This window comes from Balaenoptera acutorostrata, chromosome 1 (genome assembly GCF_949987535.1).
Source record: "Balaenoptera acutorostrata chromosome 1, mBalAcu1.1, whole genome shotgun sequence".
Taxonomy (NCBI): Eukaryota; Metazoa; Chordata; class Mammalia; order Artiodactyla; family Balaenopteridae; genus Balaenoptera; species Balaenoptera acutorostrata.
The window spans coordinates 6,076,296-6,089,978 of NC_080064.1; positions in this window are offsets into that span (position 1 = coordinate 6,076,296).

Genomic DNA, 13,683 nt, shown 5'->3' on the forward strand with positions numbered 1-13,683 from the left:
ATCATGTTCTTGGATTGGAAGAATCAATATTGTGAAAATGACTCTACTACCCAAAGCAATCTACAGATTCAGTGCAATCCCTATCAAATTACCAATGGCATTTTTTACGGAACTAGGACAAAAAATCTTAAAATTTGTATGGAGACACAAAAGACCCCGAATAGCCAAAGCCGTCTTGAGGGAAAAAAACCGAGCTGGGGGAATCATACTCCCTGACTTCAGACTATACAACAAAGCTACAGTAATCAAGACAATATGGTACTGGCACAGAAACAGAAATATAGATCAATGGAACAAGATAGAAAGCCCAGAGATAAACCCACGCACCTATGGTCAACTAATCTAGGACAAAGGAGGAAAGGATATACAGTGGAGAAAAGACAGTCTCTTCAATAAGTGGTGCTGGGAAAAGTGGACAGCTACATGTAAAAGAATGAAATTAGAACACTCCCTAACACCATACACAAAAATAAACTCAAAATGGATTAGAGACCTAAATGTAAGACCGGACACTGTAAAACTCTTAGAGGAAAACATAGGAAGAATACTCTTTGACATAAATCACAGCAAGATCTCTTTTGACCCACCTCCTAGAGTAATGGAAATAAAAACAAAAATAAACAAATGGGACCTCATGAAACTTAAAAGCTTTTGCACAGCAAAGGAAACCATAAACAAGACTAAAAGACAACCCTCAGAATGGGAGAAAATATTTGCAAACGAATCAACGGACAAAGGATTAATCTCCAAAATATATAAACAGCTCATGCAGCTCAATATTTAAAGAACAAACAACCCAATCCAAAAATGGACAGAAGACCTAAATAGACATTTCTCCAAAGAAGACATACAGATGGCCAAGAAGCACATGAAAAGATGCTCAACATCACTAATTATTAGAGAAATGCAAATCAAAACTACAATGAGGTATCCCCTCACACCAGTTAGAATGGCCATCATCAGAAAATCTACAAACAACACATGCTGGAGAGGGTGTGGAGAAAGGGAACCCTCTTGCACTGTTGGTGGGAATGTAAATTGATACAGCCACTATGGAGAACAGTATGGAGGTTCCTTAAAAAACTAAAAATAGAATTACCATATGATCTAGCAGTCCCACTACTGGGCATATACCCAGAGAAAGCCATAATTCAAAAAGACACATGCACCCCAATGTTCACTGCAGCACTATTTACAATAGCCAGGTCATGGAAGCAACCTAAATGCCCATCGGCAGACGAATGGATAAAGAAGATGTGGCACATATATACAATGGAATATTACTCAGCCATAAAAAGGAACGAAATTGGGTCATTTGTAGGGACGTGGATGGATCTAGAGACTGTCATACAGAGTGAAGTAAGTCAGAAAGAGGAAAACAAATATCGTATATTAACGCATGTATGTGGAACCTAGAAAAATGGTACAGATGAACTGGTTTGCAGGGCAGAAATTGCGACACAGATGGAGAGAACAAACGTATGGACACCAAGCAGGGAAAGTGGCGGGGGTGCTGGTGGTGTGATGAATTGGGAGATTTGGATTGACATGTATACACTCATGTGTATAAAATTGATGACTAATAAGAACCTGCTGTATAAAAAAATAAATAAAATAAAATTCAAAAAGAAAAAATGAGTATCCCCCTCTTGCCACAACTAGAGAAAGTCTGCGTGCAGCAATGAAGACCCAATGCAGCCCCCCCCAAAAAAAAAAACTGGAAAAAATAAAAATCAACATGAGATTTTTTTTAAAAAATTAATCAAATCCCTCTCAGAGGCCTAGGATGCGATAAATTCTCGCCTAATCTGTAATTATGCAGAACATTATGGAAATTATAGCTTCCTAGAAGTCCCAAGTGTCTATTATCTTGATGTTACTTATGCTCCATTTTGTGGTTTTGGAAGTCCTTGTGAATTACCGTGGAATTCAAAATAGTTGCACAAGAAATCTGAGGAAGGCTTTGCAATACTAAACGATTCCTGTGACTGTTAAATCTCCATATATGTAGGAAGTAGCATGAGAACTGTAATAGTGGTTCTTTACAGGAATTAACTAGAAGGACATTGAACCCCAGAATGGCAAACAGTTTTAATTTTTATAAAAGTATTTAATAAAATTTAATTAAATTTCACAAAATGAAAAGGTCAGATATATTTAAACAAATTAGATATTTGAGTTTTATCAAGTATACTATTTTAATTTTAATAGATAATTTTGAAACTTTCAGAAGAAAAATACTTTTTTTTTGGCTGCACCGCGCAGCTTACGGGATCTTAGTTCCCCCACCCAGGATTGAACCTGCACCCTCAGCAGTGAAAGCGTGGAGTCCTAACCACTGGACCGCTAGGGACGTCCCGGAAAAATAACTTTAAAACAATCATGAAAACATTTAACTTAATTTAATTTAATATTATGGACCAAATATATACTAATCTATGAATTATATGTCTTTACCACCCATGCAAACATTTCTAGGTCATCAAAGAACATTGACACCTGTAGTAATTAAATCCAGTCATGTTTGATATTTTCCCACCTTTGTCACATAAAAGCAAGAATTTTTTTATTTTGTTATTTTGAAGATTTCTCTGTTGAAGTGGAAAAACAGAACACATTCAACACTGGCTGGGATTGCCACTTATTTAGATGTAGGGTGTATGAACTCCATTTGTACACTTGCTCAAGGCTCACAAGTGGTAGTGAATGTGCTGAGAGGCACATAGTAGGCAGTCAAGAAACCCTTCTTGAATGAATGGAGTGATTGAATGAATGAGTGAATGAATGAATGAGTAACTCCAGTCTCAGAGTCTGCCTACTTCTTCACTACCTAAGGTTTTACTTCTCCCCCTCTTCCTTGGGAAATCGTTCTGGTGTGTAAACCCCAGCCAAAGCTGTACAGTTTTCCTTTCTCACATTTGCTATTCTGCAAATGGCTCACATTTACTGAGGGTTTACTACCTGCAAGGCACTGTTTTATGTTTACATAGTCCCCTAAATTATACCTCACAGCATCCTTCATCCCTAGGGCACGAGAAGCTGGGTAGCCTACCCAGTGTCCCCTGGCTTGAAAGGAGCCGAGAAAGGGTTCAAACTCAGCTGTCTGGCTCCACAGCCCATGCTCCTACCAAGGACTCTTAGCCTTCCATCTTGTAGACCTGATGCTTGTGGTGCCCCACAGAATAATGTTCTTAAGTTTGTAAATATAATACAAAGGATTACAAAGGAGACCGATTGTATTGAAATATACTTACCAAATATTTAAAAACCGATTTGTGATGTAGTAATACATGGGCTTCTTCATGACCACATACCTTCAAATTCACCTTTGGGTAAATGGTATTTGGGGATATCTGCAAGAACCGTAATGTGATATGAAAATAACTGATTTCTATTGGTGCAACACCACAGGTACTGTTCCTTTGTCTATGTTTGTGAATTTTTTAATTCAAAATTGAAGGCTAGGTTTCCATTAGAGATTAGTGAAAATGAAAGATGTAGTTTTCCCCATTCAAATTCACACACCCCTGAACTTTGTGCCCCTTGGGCATCTGCAGACCCCACATCACAACCCCTGTACCAAGTCCCTTTGCTGCCTTTCAGGCCAAGATAAATGTCTTGTTTTGAGACAGGTACTCAAAGCTTAAATAGGTTTAGCTCTGGGAATCTGCTCTGACTCTAAGAAGAGCCATTTGCACTTTAGTTTTTTCAAATCCTTCCATGAAATCCTGTCACTGTATCTCAAGGCAAAAACTCTAACTGTACAATTTCTACCCCTCATCTTCTTCACCAAGATGGTACAACTTGATGGCATATCATTTTCTCTGTTCCTCTCCTGTGATCCCATCACCACTGAATTTAAACAGAGTGCAACTATTGATAAATAAATGTTTTTTAATCTTAATAATAGCAAATACTTATGGGTTGCTTCCTGCATTGCAGTCGTGTTTCAGCACATTACTTTATGTAGCCTCTTACCAATTCTAGGAGGTAAGAACTAATGTAACTCTTCTAATGCTAAAGAAACAGAAGCTGAGAGAGTTCAAGTAACAGCCAAGTATTAATGGCAGCATATGAGTATTTATTCTAGGCTTTGCCGTGTTCTAGCTTTGTCTTTATAAACTCTTTTAATCCTTGTGAGAACACTTTGAAGTTATCCCTGTTTTATAGGTGGGGAACCCAAGGCATGAAGGATAAGTAATTTGCTCAGGATCACTTAGCTAGCATGGGGCAGAGCTGGGCTGGACCCCAGACAGGCCACACTCAGAGCAAATATCAATACTTTCCCACCACTCATGCTGCCACATTTAAGGAACGAGGAAGCCAGGGATGGAACGCAGTCTCATTCCAAGGTCGCCTTAACATTTGGCCACCGGTTGTGACTAACTCAGGAACTGCCCGTAATGGAGCTACTCATTCCTGTGAATGAATAAAAAGATGTGTTGACTCAGCAACCAAGACTGAGGCTGTCAACTCAGTGGTTTGTGAGCTGAGTCGAAAACCACAATCTCATCTACGTGAATGATTGCCAAGAAACTGACAGTTTAAACTTTGAGAAATGTTACAAAGAGTGAAATCAATAGCCCATAGTACCCACTTTTTAGAGGGAGCCAAACTAACCAAAATAATAATAATAACAAAATTCAAAATTTTTTTAAAGTTAAGAGCTTGTCATCAAAAACTATTAAGTAAACAAGTGTTCTGTATTTTTAAATTCTGCTAGAGAGAGTTTCCATGAGCCACTAAGGGTTGGGCTGCAAATGACAACTGTTGCCACAGCAATATCACTCCAACAAGCAACGTGACCTTGAAGTTTATGACTTAGAGCTAAAGATCAAGTTCTGCCTATAGGGTATTGGCTCCCTGCCCCTAGCATTCACTTTAGCCCTTGGGAAGGCAGGGGTTTTAAAATGTATCTGATTATCTCATAAACTCAACTTTTGTCAACTAACATTCAAGTATTTTTCCTGCAAATAAAAAGGACAACATCAGGAGATGGATTTTGTTTCCTTCCTAAATTTTTTTTTAATAATTTTTATTGGAGTATAATTGATTTAAAATGTTGTGTTAGGGACTTCCCGGGTGGCACGGGGGTCAAGAATCCGCCTGCCAATGCAGGGGACACGGGTTCAATCCCTGGTCTGGAAAGATCCCACATGCCGCGGAGCAGCTAAGCCTGTGGGCCACAACTACTGAGCCTGCGCTCTAGAGCCCACGAGCCACACATACTGAGCCCGCGTGCCACAACTACTGAAGCCCGCACGCCTAGAGCCCGTGCTCCACAACAAAGAAAAGCCTCCACAATGAGAAGCCTGCACACCCCAAGGAAGAGTAGCCCCCGCTTGCCCCAAAGAGAAAGCCCGCGCAAGCAAGAAAGATCCAACACAGCCAAAAAAAAAAAAAAAAAAAAAATGTTGTGTTAGTTTCTGCTATACAACAAAATGAATGAATTAAACATACACAGATATCCACTCTTTAAATAGATTCTTTTTCCATATAGATCATTACAGAGTATTGAGGAGTTCCCTGTGCTATACAGTAGGTCCTTATTAGTTATCCATTTTATATATAGTAGTGTGTATATGTCCATCCCAATCTCCCAGTTTATCCCTCCCCCCCTTCCCCCTGGTAACCATAAATTTGTTTTCTACATCTGTGACTCTATTTCTGTTTTCTACATAAGTTAATTTGTACCACTTTTTTAGACTCCACATATAAGCGATATCATAGATCTGTCTTTCTCTGACTTATTTCACTCAGTATGACAATCTCTAGGTCCACCCATGTTTCCGCAAATGACATTATTTTGTTCTTTTTTATGGCTGAGTAATATTCCCTCGTGGTCCAGTGGTTAGGACTCCATGCTTTCATTGCCGAGGGCATGGGTTCAGTCCCCGGTCGGGGAACTAAGATCCTGCAAGCCGTGCAGCATGGCAAATAAATAAATAAATAAATATAAATAAATAAATAAATAAATAAATAAATAAAGCAAAAGCACACTCCCTCCGAACTTTTTAAGAGCAATCGGTATTATCTACCAAACAATTCCACTCACTGGAGTGGTGTCAATCCATTTCTTCCTCCAAGAAATCTACCTCCTCGTCTTCTGGGTTTCCATTCTAAAGGAAGATCCCTGCATTAACCATTGGTTTTCATTAAGATTTTTTTCAGTGAAATGTCGCCGCACTAAGTAACAGTTCCAACGTATGTGTGTGCAAATTGTGAATACTTCATATAGGCCTACTGGGTCTATCCCATCCAAGCCATCTCCAAGTTTCCTTGTTACTGTCATTATTCTCCATCCCTTATCGATTTAATAACTTCAAGTCAACAAGCATTTCTTGAATGTCTAATGTAAGTGTGTCATGATCTAACCCCCTACCTCCTCCTGCTCTGAGTCCCACCACTCCCCTCTGGTCTGACTCCCTTGCTGTTTTTTAACATACTAAACACACCTCTGCTTCAGGGCCTTTACGCTGCTCCCTCATCTAAAATCTCTTCCTCCTGCTTTCTATATGACTTCATCTTACTCAGGTTTCCTCCTCAGGAAAAAAAAAAAATGCCTTCCTTGACCACTCTCTATTCCCTGTTATTCGCCATCTCCTTTGGAGGACATTGTTTTTTCACTGCTGTGTCCATGGCACCCAGGGTAGGACTGGGCACATGACAGGCACTCAGTAAGTGCTTCTTGAATGAGTTTTGCGTTTTGCTGTTTTGTGAGGCATAGATAGATACGGCACCATCCCAATAGCTTTTACAACCTAGAGAGGGAGGAAGAAGTTTATACACATTAGGTAAGGCCACACAGCCTTATAGATTCTATATTAGGGGGACAAAGTACTATGGGAATATAGAGAAAGTTTCCTGGAGGGATTGGCACTGCAACTGAGTTTTGCAGGATGGATAATGCATTGAAACTATGGTACGGAAGCATAGGGGCATTCCAGTTAGAGGGAACTGCTATGTGGAAGCATGAAGAAGGGAAGTACAGGGTATGTTCAAGGAACAGATAAAGTGAGTGAGGGAGAGTAAGAGGTCAGAATGTGGAAGATCAGGCAGAAAAGAGGTTTGAACCACAGTGTGGAGGGATTTGAATGTCCTTGGCAAACCTCCTATTGATTTTAATCCCCTACATAGCAGCGCACTGCCAAAGTCCGCAGATCCACAATTCTGTGGACGTGCAAGAGGTCTATAGGTTCTCACCCTGGTGCAGCCACAGTTTAACAACCTGTGGAGTAAATGGGCCTCAAAAAAAAGAAAGGGATACAAGATGCAGTCAACAGGTAGGGAGTCAGGAAAGTTCTGCTAGGTTCAAATGTGTGTTGCTGGGTGGAATGTTAATTACTTTGCACACTGAGAGAAACGTTGGCATAGCTCCTGGATTATATGAAGACATTACTGGAGCAGAATTAAAGAACTACAACAGGAAATAACAAAAAGGGACTCAACATTTCAATTCCTTTGAGCTTAGCGTTTTAGGTAAGAGAGATCTAGGGCCTCACCAAGCTATGGACAGGCATTACTATTCACGTTTTACAACTGAAAAGGGTTTTTAAAGCTTTGATAAGCCATATTGAAACCCTAATCAGATCTTACTGTACTTCCAGAAAGAAGGTGCCCGTAAGAGCAGAGCACAGCAGCAGCTGTATTCCGGAAGAAATTAGAAAAAAAAAACGGAGCCCACGGCACAGCCTTGTTTTCCCACAGGGCTCTGCAGGTTTTCCAGTAAGTTATCAATGAGGTGATGAATACATAGGATGCTGCAGAGCCTGAGTTTTGATTCTTCAAAACAACCATGGCTCCAGAGACCGGGGACAGGGTCAATGTCGTCGTTCCCTCGCGCATCCACCGGCCTCTGCCACCAATCGGCCACCGCAGCCATCTGGGACGAGGAGGTGGGGAGCGTCGATTTCCTGCCTCCCCCTCCAGGGTGCAACCTTCCCCGGAAGCCCGCAAGGTCGTTAAGGGGCAGCGACCCCAACGTGACTGGCCGCGAGGTTCAGGTCCCCTTCTCGCCGCCCACAAGGAGGGGACCTGAGGGGTCAAGTCGCGCAGCGGCTAGAGGTGGCCACGAACGCAGCCAGTGCCCCACCACCGCGCGCTCCGAAGCCGCGCGCCGCCCCCGCCCCCTCGCGCCCGCCCCGCCCACTGCGGCGCGGCTCGACCAATCCGGGCGCCGCGCGACCCGGCCGACGGAAGTGGGTCTGACGTCACTGCGGGTCAGCCGGCCCGTTTCCGGCGCTCGGCTGACCGTGGGAGTTGTGTGTCGTGGCCCACGGCTGCGGGAGCTTTTTACACGGGGTGGGAGCAGAGGTGAAGGCATCCTCCGGGCCCCTCGCAGACCTCGGTGTCAGAATTTCCCCCCTTGAGGCAACGCTGCTTCAAATGTCAGGGCTCGCCCACTCTTCTCCGGTCTCGCCAGCCTAACCTTTTGGGGGCTCGCAGGGGAAATTCGCAGTTCCTGCCGGACCTCTCTAGGGAGTGCCCTGAACCCAGCCTTTACTGGATATTGAAAAAATACATTTATTTGATGCCACAAATGGCTTTTTTATGCCCAGTCACTGCAATTAGAGCTTCCACTCCCCCCCCCCAACCCTCCCCGCCTTTCAGTGTAGAGAAAGCAGGTGAAAATAAAATGACGTGGGAAATCAGATTAAAATAGGAACAAGAAATTGGTTGAAATCACATCGTAAACTGCAGTATTCTACAAATGTAAAGTATTAATCTATAGCCATAGTCAAAGAAAGGAAGGAACGTCTTATAGGGTGAAATCAGGATAACACCTGCAAGAATTTATCAAACACCTGCTATGTGCCAGAGGCTGCAATAGATGCTAGGGATTCAGCAGTGACCAAGACAGGAAGGTCCTATCATGGCGTTCACAGGATTAAGGGGAGACATAATAAATAAGTAAACAAAAGATAAGAAAATGCTGAATAAGTGCTATCAATGAAATAAAAGGATACATTCATAGAAAATGAGTGTTATTAAGCAAGATGTAAGTGACCCATGAAAAAATAATAAATAACCTGGCAGCAGTTTCTTTGCTATTTATTGTGATCTGGCTACTTCCAGGAAGTTGCTTTGTAGAACCAGTATCAGAAGGGCCATGGTTGGCTGTTGGCTAATGTAGGGGCCGCAAAAACTTTACCTTCTTAAGGTCTCTGGTTGGACCTGAGAATTGACATAAGATTTAGAAAAAGCATGCAAATTAATATAAACTTTACCATGACCTGGGAGATTTTGTAAGGAATTGAAGACCCAAAGAAGAGATAAAACCTAAGAGGGTTGAGCAAAAAGTGGGAATTGTGGAAAAGTAGAAGAAAATGGGGGAAATTAGAGGAAGTTGAGAGTTATTTTAACGAAGTCTCTTTGTACAAATTCTAAGACACCCACCTCCGTCTCTGGTGATAAGAATGTTTCTTTCTTCTTGTTATGGGGAGGGCAGTTCCTACGTAAGAGCATCATTTGCTTTGGGGAAGAAAAAATGGGAATCAGAGTGCTGATTGTTTTCCATATGCCTTTAACTCAAAATAATCGATATGCTGAAGTGGCATACTTGGAGGTGGCACGTCCTAAAGTGCTTCACTAACATTAGCAACACCATTTCTCCACTGTTGGATTGTGAGCTCCACAAGGCAGCTCAAGATCTCTTAAATAAATGTTGCAAGAGCTGCAAGAAACTGACAATTTTAAGCTCCTTGAAAACAGGGAGAGTCTTTTAGTATGTACTTGCTCCAATGCCTAAAGACTTGTCAAATGTTGAATTAAAAATGCAGTGGATAGGACGGCATTGTTCTACCTGGAAAAAAGGGACTGAACTAGGGGATGTCTTCATTTCCAGTACTAGAACAAGGTTTTTTGGTAAATGGTTTAATTTTTTGGCTTAGTTTTGTAAATGTGTGATGAGAAATAGGTATGAACTCTAAGGTTGAAAGAGTATTGAGTAGCTGACTTATTAATAAGTAATATTGATAGAGTCTATGGTGGGTAGAGTGTGAAATCTGGCATCAGAATATCTGAATTGGACCAAGACTCTGCAGGACCTTATATAGTCATTTCACCCCTCTGGACCTCAACCTCTGCATCTGTGAAATGAAAATTATGTTAATACCCGCCAGGAAGTCTATACATAATGTCTAAAACCAACACGTAAGAAATAACAGTATTAGCGTATTGTTTTAAAATAGAGATAATTACCAGAAGAAATCATTTAAAGAGCTGAAAATATTTGCCTCTGGAGAGCAGGGCTGAGGAGTATGAAGGACAGAGTCAGAAGGCTGCTGTCTTTTCCTGATGAGACTTTGAAGGCAGTCATCAGTGGGCAATCACTGTGCAACAAAATCTGGGTACTGCCTTCTGTTCCCTGGGGGGCAATCTCTTCCTATGGCAAGACAAAAGTACAAGCGAGCAAACCTAATCCTCAGGTCAGTGCTTTTCAAGGCTTTGATCAGGTCATGTCTCTTAGACAAAGCAAGGACAAACCCAAAGTCAAGGGGCTGCAGGTGGAGAGGAAAGAGGAAATATTTCTGAAAAATAATCCAATCTACCCTAAGTAATATTTGGGTTTTTAAAACTGTATGTAATGTATTCATTTGGCAAAAATTCACAGTGACTCAGGTCCATTTCAGATCCTGATGGTGATGCAGATGTCCCAGGAGTATTAACTCAGATTCTTTCTCTTTCTCTTTTACTGAACCTTTGTCTTGCCATTTTTATTCTGTCCTGGTTGTCTCATGCTGTGGCAGGCCACCAGTATGGTTGTCTCCTTACAAGAGTTTTACCATGGGCACTACAGCAAAACAGGCTGTCTTCTCTTAGTTTTCCTTCCATCCACCTAAAGCCCTCCTTGGTTCTTTTTTTTTTTTTTTTTTTTGGCTGCATTGGGTCTTCGTTGCTGTGTGCAGGCTTTCTCTAGCTGCAGTGAGCGGGGGCTACTCTTTATTGTGGTGCTCAGGCTCTAGATGCGCGGGCTTCAGTAGTTGTGGCACGCGGGCTCAGTAGTTGTGGCTCTCGGGCTTGGTTGCTCCGCGGCATGTGGGATCTTCCCAGACCAGGGCTTGGACCCGTGTCCCCTGCATCGGCAGGCAGATTCTTAACCACTGCGCCACCAGGGAAGTCCCCTCCTTGGTTCTTGAAGTGTGTCTGACCACTTGTCTCCTCTCCTTCTTTGTCTCTCCTATTTCCCACACCCCTTCAAAATTAAAAGGGGGCAACTTTTGCCTGCTTCCTTCACAAACAGCCAAAGGTGAAGTCATTCCAGAACTCCCAAAACATTTTCTTCTTAAAATGCAAAATGACTGGAGGCACTTAAATTTTTTGCATGAGTGCAGAGTGTTGCATAAATTAATATAGTTACAGTTTTTAAAAATTAAATAAAAACCACTCTCACCACCATTGTAAGGATAACATGAAATATATGAAAGTGTTCTGCAAATAAAAATGGCATGTTATTTCTTGAAAAGAAACATGTCTTTAATATCTAAATCAAAACTTTAAAAACACTGACATTTAAAAATACTGTTTGATCTCATACATTAATGGTGAGAATGCTAAGTGATTCAATTTGTATGGAGTTGCTCAAATTTATTTCCCACTTCTGGGAATTTATCCCCCAGTTACCCTTGCACAAGTAGGACGTATGAATATGGTCAGTCAATGCAGTGCTTTTGGCAGAAAACGACTGGAAATAACCTAAGTGTTAACGTTAGGGCACCAGTAAATAATCTACGAAACGTGTCCACAATGGCATACTATTTATCCGTGGGGAAAAAAATGAGGAACTTCTTGATATGGAAAATCTTCAAGATATTCTTAATATGGTAGTGGCAGCAGGTAGGAAGTGCAGAACAATATAGAGTCTGCTACATTTCTATGAGAAAGAAGGAAAATAATAGTATGTATTTGTATTTGCTTGTGCATGCATAAATACTGGAAGGATGCCCAAGAAACTAAGAACATTGTTACCTGGGAGGTGGGAATGGAACTGGATGGGGACCGGGATAGGAGTTGTCTGTTCAGTGTAACCATTATCATTTTGGATTTTGAAACCAGTAAAAATATCACTAACCAAAGACTTTTAAAAACATAATTTGAGGTTGTTGACCTTGACCAAAATAAAATAACAAGACCTTTAGCTAGCCAAGATGAGTTTACTTGGGAACAGCAGAGGAATTGCAATTCAAGACAAGCCAACTATGGTGAAAACCACAGGCAAGTTCAAGGAGGCCAAGGGAAGGTCAGCTTTTACTAGATTTTAGAAGGAAATTGGGGAGGGCTGTGTGGGGTTTTTTATGGCTGCAATTATGGGCAGCTTGTTGCTGTGTCAGTAGGAAATTTTCTTTCTTTCCCTGGGGCCTGTAAGATGCAGTAAGTGATATGTGTGTTAGAACCCTCCCTTCATGGTTTCCCCAGCCCATTTTGATTTAGGTTTCCTTTGTGCATTTTCACAAGATTATAATTTCAATAAATTAATTAATCAAATACAGACATACCTCATTTTATTGCACTTCACTTTATTGTGCTTCGCAGACATTTCGTTTTTTACAAATAGAAAGTTTGTGGCAACCCTGCATCAAGCAAGTCTACCAGCACCATTTTTCCAACAGCGCTTGCTCCCTTCGTGTCTGTGGCACATTTTGGTAATTCTCCCAGAATTAAAAGTGGAACCTGAAGATGTAACTCAGTTGCTGCGATCTCATGATCAAACTTTATCTTAAGGAGATGAGACGTTGCTTCTTATGGATGCGCTAAGTAAGTGGTTTCTTGAGCTGGAATCTACTCCTGGTGAAGATGCTCTGAAATTACTGAAATGACAACAAAGGATTTCGAATATGACATCAACTTACCCGACAAAGCAGTGGCAGGACTTGAGAGGACTGACTCCAATCTTAAAAAGTTCTAAAGCATTTGGTTAAATGCTACCAAACAGCACTGCATGCTACAGAGAAATCCTTCATGAAAAGAAGAGTCAATTGATATATTTTCATTGTTTTAGTTTAAGAAATTGCTACAGCCGCCCCCAACCTTCAGCAAGCATCACCCTATTCAGTCAGCAGCCATCCACATCCCAGGCTCCACTAGCAAAACCCTTTCATCAGCAAAAAGATTAGGACTCCATGAAGGCTCAGGTGAGCATTTTATAGGATTTTTTTTTTAAAAAAAAGTATACTCTTTTTAGACGTAATGCTATTGCGCACTTAACAGACTACACTATGGTGTTAATATAACTTTTATTTGCACTGGAACACCAAAAAACTCGAGCGTCTCGCTTCACTGTGGTGGTCTGGGACCCGACCTGCAGTATCTCTTAAGTACACCTAGACATGCCTGATTTACGTGCTCAGCTCCCTCCCTAATTCTGTGAATGCAGAAGCAGCTTTGGAATCTTTAAAAAATACTATTTTGAGAAACGAATACACCTGAAATTAGCCCCCGTAACCAAATTAGTCACAGGGGATCGGGTGACAGAGCGCAGGGAGACCCTGAAGAGTCCTAATAGAGCGGGGCCGACGAGGGAAGGCGCTCCAGAAAACAGGAACAATGCACAGGGAGCCCTAAGTGCACAGAGGAAGCGTGAAGGAACAATTCTACTGATATTTTGTGAAAATGCGTATTTAAAGGAAGCCGACGCACTCTCCAGACCGGCACAGCAAAAAACGTCTGGGCTGCGGCAAAAAAACG